This window comes from Solanum pennellii, chromosome 4, assembly GCF_001406875.1.
Source record: "Solanum pennellii chromosome 4, SPENNV200".
Classification (NCBI taxonomy): domain Eukaryota; kingdom Viridiplantae; phylum Streptophyta; class Magnoliopsida; order Solanales; family Solanaceae; genus Solanum; species Solanum pennellii.
The window spans coordinates 25,747,706-25,760,504 of record NC_028640.1 but is presented as its reverse complement, the minus strand read 5'-3'; the positions used below and the strand labels follow the sequence as shown (position 1 = coordinate 25,760,504).

General features: G+C 34.8%; 1 pseudogene; it reads right to left on the bottom strand.

Annotated features, from left to right (window-relative positions):
- Nucleotides 1-10,687: 10,687 nt before the first annotated feature.
- LOC107016628 lies at nucleotides 10,688-12,474 on the bottom strand (annotated as a pseudogene).
- Between the last annotated feature and the right edge of the window lie 325 nt (nucleotides 12,475-12,799).

The window sequence follows — 12,799 nt, the reverse complement described above, 5'->3', positions numbered from 1 at the left end:
ATAATGTACATGTTGTTCGAAATATCATTTTTATAAAAGTAAAATCCTTGTGCAAATATCAAACAAAATGTTTTATAAATCATATTTATTTATGCAAAACTTCAACAGCGTAATTAAATCAGAAACATCGATCTTTGTAAACTAGAATTTATTTTATATGTTTATCTTCTCGATTATTAAAGAGACTATAGTAGAACATCACATACAATACAACACAACATCATATAAAATAATATGTAAGATAATGGAGATTATGATTAAATAAAGTTTTGGATACAAGTTTAGGACAAGAATGAAGATATAAGCAAGACAATCCCAAAAATGGACTATCAGTACAAAAGAAAGATTTCTTTGCCGGCATATACATTGGTTTAAAAACAGTGTCCTCCATGTATGTTTTCCTAGGAATATAATAGGTATAATACATATATTAGACTTTAAATTTGACTTCAAATTTTAACTTTGACCTCCAACTTTCCTAATGCACAAATAGAAAGTTTAACTATTCAACTTTTAAATAAATAAACATATGAGTTCTACATGGAAAAATACACATAGGACACCACGTAGGACTAGGATGACATGTAAGACATGTGTGTCTATTTGTTCAACTTCATACAAGTTCAAGTGTGTATTTGTGCACATCCAAAGTTGAAGGACATAAATGTAATTTAAAGTCAAGTTAAAAAACACATTTATGTATTATGCCAATATAATACTACAACAACAATAATATATTTGATAAATTAAAGTTCCACAAGTAATGTGGTATGCACAAACCTTTATATCTATTTTTATCAGATAGAGAGGTTGTTTCCGATATATCATTGACTCAAGAAAATATTTTTCAGAACATGTTTAAAAGAAATGGAAGAGTAAAAAAATTGTAATGAAAATATAGTTTCCTATGAATATTTAGTGAAAACTATAACCAAGTTACACCAAAATCATTGAATATTTAATTTGCATTGATGGAGAAACCAATAGAGATGGACAAATCTCTTTAAACAAGAACATGTGAAACTCAAATTTGCAACTCAAAACAAATAGAATATAGGAACATATACAATAATAGAGAGACTAGACACATATATATGGATTCAATTTTGAGAATGAAAATTCTAACCACATTCCTTATAATTGGAATGTTTTTGTTTAATAGTTTTGTGAGAAGTGAACCAAATACAAAGAGATTAACCATATTTGCAATGACAATGTGTATGATAAGAGTGGTCCATTTGAACTAAGTTTGGCTTATGTTGTTGAAGCATTACAAAATGTGACACCGAATCAACGTTATGATTACTACATAACATCTCCTTATCCTAATGATGCTTTAGCTTATGGCCATGCTACTTGCAACTCCATTATTGAATTTTTAGATTGTGGTCTTTGTTTGAGTAGTGCAAAATCATTCTTGTTGAGTACTTGTGATGGTAGCATTGGAGGTCAAGTCAAATTTGTTGATTGCTCAATGAGGTACGAGCAATACTCGTTCAGCTAATAAACTAGAGTATAGTACTCTTGTTGCCATGATCCACGAAGATTCAAGTCATTTGTCACTGATTGTCTTATGAAGAGATTACTCATTGATTTTTGATGTATCCCTAATTCCTATCTGGTTCCGTTCATCTTCTTTTCTTCATTTTTCCATTGTTTTGTTGTTGTAATGTTTTGTTGAGAGAAAATTTCAAATTGTGTTTTGGTTTTCGACTTACATCCTGATAATGTGATTTTTTATGTTTGTCGAAGTTGCAAGAATTTTCCAGTTTATGTCAAGAAGATACAGTACCCCTCACTACTAGTTACCGAATTTAGTTAGACAAAGAGGAACTGCGAACATATTAATTTAGAACTCAGTAACTTAAAAAGACTAAAATCTCGAGTGTCTAATTACAAGGAATAATTTTGACAGGTTCTATTTACCAGTATAATGGAACATGAATAAACATCAACTACATGAATACTTGAAAGTGATAGATTAATCTCTATCACACAACAAATACAACACATATATATAAACATAGAAGCAAGTACAACATAAAGTTTAAATTCAAGAAAACCATAGTAGATAGTAAAATTGGTAATAACACTATGACTCAAAACTTTAGGAAAATAAAGAAAAAAAAATGAAGCATAAAAAAAAACTACACCCCATAGATCAATCCAAATCTTTATTATACGAGAAGTCGGAATAGAGCCTCCAAGCTTGGTGGTGTATTGACACTTAATATGTTAGACGATCAAGAAAGATCAAAATCCTCTATGATTTTTCAAGTGAACGAGTATTGCTCGTACCTCATCAAACAATCAACAAGTTCAATTTGTGATCCTAACCATATGATCGCCAGCAGTACTCAAGTTAGATTTTGCATAATTTGCACAAGTAACAGAATCTGAATTTATTAACTTAAGCTGCATGTAGTAGGGGGACTACATGGTCGGGTTGGTTCGAGTTTTACAATTATCAAACCAAATCATTTTTGACGGATTTTTAAATCTATAAACAAAACCAATTAAACTTGAGTTCTCAACCTCGAGTTTTTTGGGATTTTCGTATTTTTTCGAGTTTTTCCGCCAACATATCCATACAAACATAGAATTTACTTGTATTTCAAATGTTTATTCAGTCCTACCAAAATACAACTATCTAAGGTGTTTCTTAAGAATATGACACAAACAATGATATGATTAATGACACTAAAATATCTAAATATATATATAATAATAATGAAATTACGTAAATAAATATTGCAAATTAACAAGTCTAATGAAAATGATCATAATTTAAAAGTATTAGATCATGCTAAAATAAATTTAATAAGTATTAGTTACATAACTAAATATTAAAGGAAATCAAAATTAGATTATGTATTTCAATTGTCTAAACAAATGTAAAATCAAAAGAACAAATATTCAATATTATTGTCATTCTTAGTGTTATGTTGATTTTCTTTTTGCGTCAGTATTAGTTTGATTTTGATTTAAGTTTTATTATAGTTACCAATATCTATGAATCATAATCTTTATGGAACCATCCAAAATTCTAAGTTTCAAATTTGAAATAATATATTAAAAGATAAAAACTATGAAAAAGTATAAGAAATATTTAAAAATTATATCAAAGTAAATATTTTTATATATAAGATATAATTTTGAAATTATATATATAATGTCAGGTTGCTTTGGTCTCGAGTTGTTTTTTAAAGTTAAAATCAAACCAACCCAAATATAGTTTAATATTTTTTCCAACTCCAAATCAAGTCAAACCAACCACTAGTCGAATTTTTTTTCCAGGTTAACTCGATTTGCAGTTTGATTCGGTTTTCAATTTGATTATGTACACCCCTAACATGTAGCATGGCCATAAGCTAAAGCATAATTAGGACAAGGAGATGTTACATGATGATCACAATGGAAGAAAAATATCTTACTTATAAACTCAAAATTTCTTAGCATTACTATATATTTTTGTGTATTTCTTTTGTATGTTAAAAATAATTAGTAATATCTCTATTTATAAAAGTAAAAATCAAATTAAGTTAGGACTAGGAACCACTCTAACTAATAAATCGTAATTAAATATAAATAAGTAAATGTCATAAATAACAAACCCTAATCAACTTAGAATTCTTATTCCAACTTTGAATTATTATTTCCAACAATAACCTTGACTAATTGGTGTCTCATTTTGTAAAGATTCACAAACATAAGCCAAACTTATACAAGTAGCTAGGATACGCATATACAAATTTTGAATATACAAACATTTATATTCATATGTGGTTTGTATATTTCGGTTTCCCATTATAATATATCGCTTGTGAATACACAAACATGGTAAGTAAATACAAATTTTATATTTGTACATTAAGGAATTTTCATATCTCCGTTTATATATTTCACTTGTCATTAGACAAACAAGGTAATTTATTATGACTCTTTCCTAAATCTTTTACAAGTAGCTAGGATAAGAATATACAAATTTTGTTCTTGTATAATTAAGAATCGAATTATACAAATTCTAAATTTTATCATTGGTCGCTTGATCCACATCAAGAGGTTGTCCAACTGCTGAAGCCATCGAAAACAAAGCATTACGAGCAAAATATTGACAGGGTAACCTTGGGAAAGAAATCCATGTCATTGCAAACTGATGTTTCTTCCATAGGACTAAAAGAAGGAGTTCACTTTTGGATTCTGAACGATATAACAGTACCGACAGACTTTATCAATCTACTGGTTTTTATAAAAAAAATTGTAATATAATCTTCCTTCAAAGTGAACCACAACAGAACATGTCGACTTTCTAATAACCTAATGTTACATCATCTTTAAATCTAATTGTTGAGGCAATATTTTTTGTAAATTCTGATGTTTAGGGTTAGAATTTTTTTTAACTCTGTGAGAGCGAATTTTGATGTGCTTTGTATAGTTCGTTTGTGAATATACAAACAGGGTAAATATATACAAATTTTCTATTTATACATTTAAAAAATTCTCAGAATTACGTTTGTAGGTTTCACTTGTCAATAAACAAATAATATAATTTATTATGATTTTTTTTCTAAATCTTAAATAGCTATGATAAGCATATACAAAATCTGAATTTATATAATTAAGAACCGAATTATACATATTCTGGATTGATTACTAAATAGCAAAATTTCTCTAATGTTGCTATATTATATTACATTATATACTCTAATGTTGCCATTTTATGATTTTCCCTAAGGTAACTTCTTCATCTTGGACCCAAATTTCATATTTGTTCCAAATACTCACTACAACAAAAGTAACTTTTAGCGGCACTAAATATTGACATCAATAAAGAATGCTAAAGTCTTTAACTACGATTAGTTAAGTGTCATTAGAACTAATGTTGTTAAAGACTTTAGGACATATACAAAGAGTGATAATTTCCGCTAAAAATATATATTTAACGGCAATTAATTCTTAATTGCCGCTAATAATCATTTTTGATGTATTGAATTTTGGAGAGAGAAGATTGAAGTGGAGAAACAATTGACTTTTTTAATAGAAGGCTGCTATAAACGACGGGTTTCACCTATATGAGGTAAGAATCCAGCATCAAACCTGTGGATTTAGCTTATAATCTTCTTATGTAGTCTAATTGATATGAGCAACCTATTATTACGGGGGAAATTGATGTATACATTGCCAAAAAACTGATCATCTTCTTATGTATACATAACAGAGTTATTTAGTGGAGTTGTAACTTACTTCATTTAGTTACCAATTAATCCATCCATCAATGAGTGTATCTATTTTCAACAAATTTTTAAGTGAACAGGTATTGCTCGTACCTCATTGAGCAATCAACGAGTTCAACTTGAGCTTCAATACCATGATAGCACACTGTAATCAGGTAATATTTTACTTAATATTCTACACCCTCAGATATATTTACCTCGTCATTAATTTACCTTTAGATGAATAAAATAATTTAGCATAGAGTATGCAAAAAAAAGTAATGTTGGAACCAATTCCACATACTTAAGAAAGTAAAAAACATAAAGAAACGGAACATTGAAAACCAGTTCTGTTGAAATAATGAGTAAAAAGATGGAAAGTTCATTAATGCTTCGATAGCCCAACTTGATGAAGGTGAATGTCTTCAAGTGACAGCTTTTTCACACAAATATTATTTCACACACTATTTATATAAGAAAAAATGAGCAAATTAAAGTTATCTTTGCTTCACGTCTTTCATTCTCTCTGGAATCTCATTCAAGTTTGGACACTACAGATTGCAAGAACTTTAATCAGAGGCATGGATTTTGTGGCTAAATGCCATATTTCTAGGTTGTAAAGATCATTAAGAATAAGGAAGTCTAGTTGACAGAAGTTGTTATCTCTGCACGTACTTTCTTTTCCTTCATAAGTTGTAATCAATTCGAGATTCCTTAGGTTTGGCAACGTTTCCAAAATAGGCATCGGATCTTCTGTCAGTCTTGAGTTCCTCAAAACCATCATTGTGATGGAATTTGGAAACATATGAGGAAGTTTCTCTATCACCACTTCTAACCTCAATTTCTGGAGCTTTTCACAACAATTAACAAATTCAATGGATGAGAATGTTTTATAAACATCACAAAACAATCTGAGATTGCCGTAGACATTGATGTTAGGTTGTGGATCCTGATTAATATTTGATGTACTGTCATATATTAATGTTCACTCTGTTCAACCCTTTTTTAGGTTGTACTGTTCATTCTCTATTTATTCTATGTAACTGTTCATACTCTGTATTATTAATATATACCCCACTGCCGTGGAACTTTACCCACAGGGTGTTACCACGATATATTGGTTTCTCTCTTTCTCTCTCTAGATCTCTCATCTCTCTCTCGAAAGTTCTTGTGTTCTTCACTCATCAAGTGTGTGTGTGTGTGGATTCGATCCTAACAACTGGTATCAGAGCTAAGGAGATTCAACACGATCACTGAAGATGGATAGTTTGAAGCTTGGAATCGAGAAGTTTGATGGATCAGATTTCAGTTTCTGGAAGATGCAGATCAAAGATTATCTGTACCAGAAAGATCTTCACGAACCGTTGACCGGGGTAAAGCTTGAATCCATGACGGAGGAGCAGAGAAATCTCAAGGATGCCAGGCTCTAGGGTTGATCCGGTTGACTTTGTCAAGAAATGTGGCGTTCAATATCGTGAAGGAGAAGACTACGTCCGATCTGTTGAAGGCACTGTCAAACATGTATGAAAAACCATCGGCGATGAACAAGATATATTTGATGCGTAGATTGTTCAATTTACAGATGTCTGAGAATGGATCTGTTGCTCATCATATAAAGAGTTCAATATGATTGTGAGTCAACTCAGTTCTATAATATTAATTTTTAAGATGAAATTAAGGCATTGATTTTGATGTCATCTCTGCCCGAGTCTTGGGATACTGTTGTTGCTGTGATTAGCAGTTGCCGTGGATCTGAGAAATTGAAGTTTGATAAAATCCGTGATGTTGTTCTTAGTGGAAGTATTCGCAAACGAAAAGTGGGAGATTCATCGGGCAGTGCTCTCAGCGTTGATTGAAGGGGGAGAAGTAAGATGAAAGGCCAAAATCAACATGGTCGATCAAAATCAAAGAATCAAGGAAAATCTCCGAACAGATCAAACGTGACTTGTTGGAACTATGGAGAAAAAAGGCACTTTCGGACGAGCTGTACAAAGCCAAAGAAGAAACAGAATCAGAAATCTGGAGATGACAATGATTCGGTAAATTCAGCAGAGGACATTGGGGATGCTCTAATACTTAGTGTTGACAGCCCGGTTGAATCATGGATTTTGGATTAAGGTGCATCATTCCATTCGTCTCCAAGCAAGGAGTTGTTCCGAAATTTCAAATTTGGAAATTTCGGAAAGGTGTATCTTGCTGACAATAAAGCCTTAGAGATTGAAGGAAAGGGAGATGTTTTCATAAAGACCCCCTCGGGAAACCAGTTGACATTGGAGGATGCCAGATATATTCATGGGCTCAAGAAAAATCTGATCTCGGTTGGTCAGTTGGATAGCACGGGATATGCAGCAGAGTTTGGGAAAGGTTCGTGGAAGATTGTGAAAGTTGGTATGGTAGTAGCTCGTGGCACCAAATCTGGAACCGTGTACACCACTGCAGGGTGTATTAACATGGCCATTGTTGCTGAAAGTGCTTCCGGTTCATGTTTATGGCATAACACACTTGGACACATGAGTGCTAAAGGAATGAAGATGCTGGCTGCAAAAGGAGCATTAGAGAGCCTGAAGTATGTTGATATGGATCTTTGTGAGAGTTTTGTTATGGGCAAATAGAAAAGAGTAAGCTTCACAAAGACTCCTAGAGAGCCAAAGAAAGTGCGGTTGGAAATGGTCCATACAGATGTTTGGGGACCATATCCAGTATCATTACTTAGAGGATCCAGATTCTATGTTACCTTCAATGATGATTCTAGCAGGAAGGTATGGGTTTACTTCTTGAAGCATAAGTCAGATGTGTTTGCAACTTTCAAGAAGTGGAAAGCTAAAGATGAGAATCAGACCGGTTTAAAAATCAAATGCCTAAGGTCTGATAATAGAGGAGAGTATGACAAATCAGAGTTCAAGGCATTCTGTGCAGCTGAGGGAATCAGATTGATGAGAACAGTTCCTTGCAAGGCAAGGCAGAATGGAATTGCTGAGAGGATGAACAGAACATTGAATGAGCGTGCAAGGAGTATGAGGATACACTGTGGGCTGCCCAAAACATTTTGGGCGGATGCTGTGAGCATAACTTCATACTTGATCAACAGGGGACCATCAGTTCCTTTAGGGTTCAAGATTCCAGAGGAGGTGTGGATAGGAAAAGAACTCAAGTACTCACACTTGAGGACTTTTGGTTGCACTGCTTATGTTCATGTTGATCTAGAAAAGAGAGACAAGCTTGAGCCAAGACTGTGATGTGTTACTTCATAGGCTATGGTTCTGATTTGTTTGGTTATAAGTTTTGGGATGACAAGAACAGAAAGATCCTGAGACATTGTGACGTGACATTTGATGAGTCTGTCCTGTACAAGGACAGAGAGCAGAAGGTTCTAGAGATTACAAAGCAAGTGGGAGTTGAGGTTGAGTTGGAGAAGAGTAACCCCAGAGATGTTGAAGCAGATACTCAACCAACTCCTACTGAAGAATCTAAAGTGGAGCAAGATACGCCTGAGCAGGTGTTGAGGAGATCATCGAAAACCATCAGGGCACCAGATAGGTATTCACCTTCATTACACTATCTATTGCTGACTGATCAGGGGGAACTAGAGTCTCTTGATGAGGCCCTACAGGTGGAGGATTCGATCAAGTGGGAGAAAGCCATGGATGATGAGATGAGGTCACTTGAGAAGAACGACACATGGGTGTTGACTGAGTTACCTGCAGGGAAGAGAGCTTTGCTGAACAAGTGGGTGTTCAGAATCAATACTAAACCAGATGGCAAAAGAAGGTTCAAGGCTCGTTTAGTGGTAAAAGGATATTCACAAAGGAAAGGTATTAATTATGCTGAAATATTTTCTCCTGTTGTGAAGTTAACCTCTATTCGAATTCTATTGAGTATTATTGCATCGGAGAATTTGCATCTAGAGCAAATGGATGTAAAAACAGCGTTTTTACATGGAGATTTGGACAAAGAGATCGATATGCAGCAATCTGAAGGATTTGTGGTTCCAGGCAAGGAACACATGGTGTGCAAGCTCACCAGGAGCTTGTATGGACTAAAGAAGCACCAAGGCAGTGGTACAAGAAGTTTGACTCCTTCATGACCAAGAGTGGATTCTGCAAAGCAAAAAAGGATCCGTGTTGTTACTTCAAGAAATACACTGATTCATATGTGTTTCTACTTTTGTATATGGATGATATGTTGATTGCAGGATCTAGTATGAGGGAGATTAACAATCTGAAGACAAGGTTGTCTGCAGCGTTTGAGATGAAAGATTTGGGTCCAGCGAAACAGATTTTGGGGATAAGGATTTCTCGGGATAGATCTACTGGCATTTTAAATCTATCTCAGGAGTCGTACATTTAGAAGGTGTTGAGAAGATTCAGGGTTAATGATGGTAAACCCAGGACTACTCAATTGACAAATCACTTCAAATTGTCAAAGGAGCAGTCACCCAAGACAGCCGAGGAGCGTAAGCATATGACACTTGTTCCATATGCTTCAACAGTTGGGAGTTTGATGTATGCTATGGTCTGCACTAGACCTGATATAGCACATGTAGCGGGATTTGTAAGCAGGTACATGGCGAACCCGGGTAAAGAGCATTAGAAAGCTGTGAAGTGGCTTCTAAGATATCTGAGAGGTACATCCAGTACATCACTTTGTTTTGGCAAAGGCAAGGTGACTTTACAGGGTTTTGTGGATGCTGATCTTGGTGGGGATGTGGACTCGAGCAAGAGTACATCCGGGTACATTTACACCATAGGTGGAACAACAGTGAGTTGGATGTCCAGGCTTCAGAAGTGTGTTTCTCTTTCATCTACTAAAGCTGAGTATGTGGCAATAGCTGAAGCTGGGAAAGAGATGATATGGCTGGCAGATTATCTGGAGGAATTGGGCAAGAAGAAGATCTAGAAGATTCTTTACTCAGATAGCCAGAGTTCCATACAGCTGGTGAAAAATCCAGTCTATCATTCGAAGACAAAGCACATCAGAAGGCGGTACCATTTCACTTGCAGTGCAGTGGAGGATGGTGATATGTGCTTGGAGAAGATAGAGGGTGCAAAGAACCCGACATACATGTTGACGAAATGTGTTGATGTTGGGAAACTGTGGTTATGCAAAACCTCGGTTGGTCTTCTGTAGTTGTTGCTACAGATGTTGCAGTGCGATAAAGATGTTGATGATGAAGAGATTTTTTTTTTGAGAATGTATTTTTTTGATGACTGAATTAGTCTCCAAGTGGGAGAATTGTTAGGTTGTGGAGCCTGATTAATATTTGATGTACTGTCATATATTAATGTTCATTCTCTATTTATTCTCTGTAACTGTTCATACTCTGTATAATTAATATATACCCACCGCCGAGGAAGTTTACCCACGGGTGTTACCACGAAATATTGGTTTCTCTCTTTCTCTCTCTAGATCTCTCATCTCTCTCTCGAAAGTTCTTGTGTTCTTCATTCATCAAGTGTGTGTGTGTGGCTTCGATCCTAACAATTGATACCTCTCAAGTTTAAGAACTTGAGGTGGTACAAACTTCCTATGGCATCAGGTACTAATATAATAGACATATTGTCAACACACATCTCCAAGTACAACACATATAGATGTTGGAACACACTCCTGAAGTTTATAAGACTCATCTTACGAAAATCTGGATCGAAGAACATAAGTGACCTCAACTTTAAGTTAGAAAGATCAAGTGAGGGGTACCTTTCTCATTGACTATGAATGACATGTCTGATATATAAAGAGGATATGGAGTGACTTTTTGGATCATATATGTAAAAGATGTTTACCTCCAATGCCTTTTGTATCGCAAGATCATGGAGTAAATCATGAACCCTACATTCAGTAACTCTTCCCCAAAAATTTTGAGCCACTTGAACCAAGCTTCGTCTTATAAGCTCATTCAAGAAGCCTTCAACGGTATCCTCCATTCTTTCTTCTCCTATGGGTATGAAACCCTCGACCATCCACAACCATATTATGTTATCAGCCTTGAGCACTTGATCTTATGGAAAAATACCAAAGTAGAGAAAACACTGTTTGAGAGCAGTTGACAAATCATTGTAGCTTAATGATAGTATGTTAGAGATTTCAATAGATTTATCTTCTTTAATGTTCTTCCAAAGGTGATCTTTTACCTTTTGCCATTCGTTTAGCCCCTTTTTTATGCGAAAGTAGTCCGTTCAATACAAGAATTGCAAGAGGGAAGCCTCTACACTTTCCACTATATCCTTGGCTAGAGTTTCCATTTCTAGAACCATTGCTCGAACGTCAAGTAGTTTCCTATAAAAGATATCCCGACTTTCTTCTTGGCTTAGGAAACTAATTTTATGAGCAAAACCTTTGTCGTCTGCTCTTTCAGCGACTTCCCTTTTGTGCGTGGTAAGAATGACTCTGCTTCCATTCTTGCTATCCGGGAATTCTCTTTTCAAACTCTCCCATGCTTCTTTCTGCCATACATCATCAACCACCACAACGATATTTGTGTTCTTTTAATAGATCACGAAGATAAATTTCTAGATCTCCTTCTATCATCCTTCCCAACAAATCTAGAGTTTTCTTGGTGCGATCTTGAAGGGATTTTATGATATTCCTAAGAAGATCCATGGTGTTGTACTCTTGAGAAACACATATCCAAGCATGTGTAGGGAAACTAGAGGCAATATTAGGACTAATGTAAAGTTTTCTGGCAAGAGTGGTCTTGCCTAAACCCCCATCCCATAAATGGAGAGGACGCTTCGACGAGGCTCTGCTTTGAGAAGGTGAGCTAGCAATGTTTGTACAACATCCTGAAAGCCAACAAAAATGTAATCTTGGTCATCCACATATGAGGTAGTTCTTCTCAATGTTGCAACCTAATTACTTGGCCCTTCTCCAGCATTACTATTGATATTTGTAATACCATAAGTGTCTTGTTTGCGAGAGATATCCATGATTCATTTCTTGAGTGATTTGATCTCCTTGGCGACATTGTATAATTTCTTCTCCTTCCTACATATGCAAGCACAAGCCTTGAGACAACTAGCACATTTACCAGCCTCAAAGGTGTAAGTCTCGAGTATAGAAACAAGATCATTAGCAATAGAGTTGATCTGAAATACCCATTCTCCAACTCTTTGATCTCCACATTGCTTTAGTTCTGCATCTTTAAGGAAAGGTTGTATGAAGAGCAGCTCATTTCTCAGCCATCTAACTTCATCTCTGAGATTTGTTGACTGAGGAAATCACCCAATTTTCCAAGTGCAAATGAAATAAAGGCATCAGCCATCTTCAGGGGTGTTGATCATTTTTAATGTAGCATACTCAGGGATGGACCCACGTGAGTCTCTGGGGTTCACCCCAACCCCACCCCTTACAATGATTTTTTTTATTTTAAAAAAGTAGACAATGCCAAAACTGGACAATCAGTACGAAAGTAAGAAATATAGTGTGTTTGGTTTGGTTGAGACAAAAGTTATGGAAAATGTTTTCCAAATCAACTCAATTTCCTCAAAAATAAGAAAAACGACTTCCCTTCAAAAATTAAGGAAAACATTTTCCAAAACTCTCCTCCAACTTTAAATTACTTTTTTTTTTTGGAAAACAACAATTTT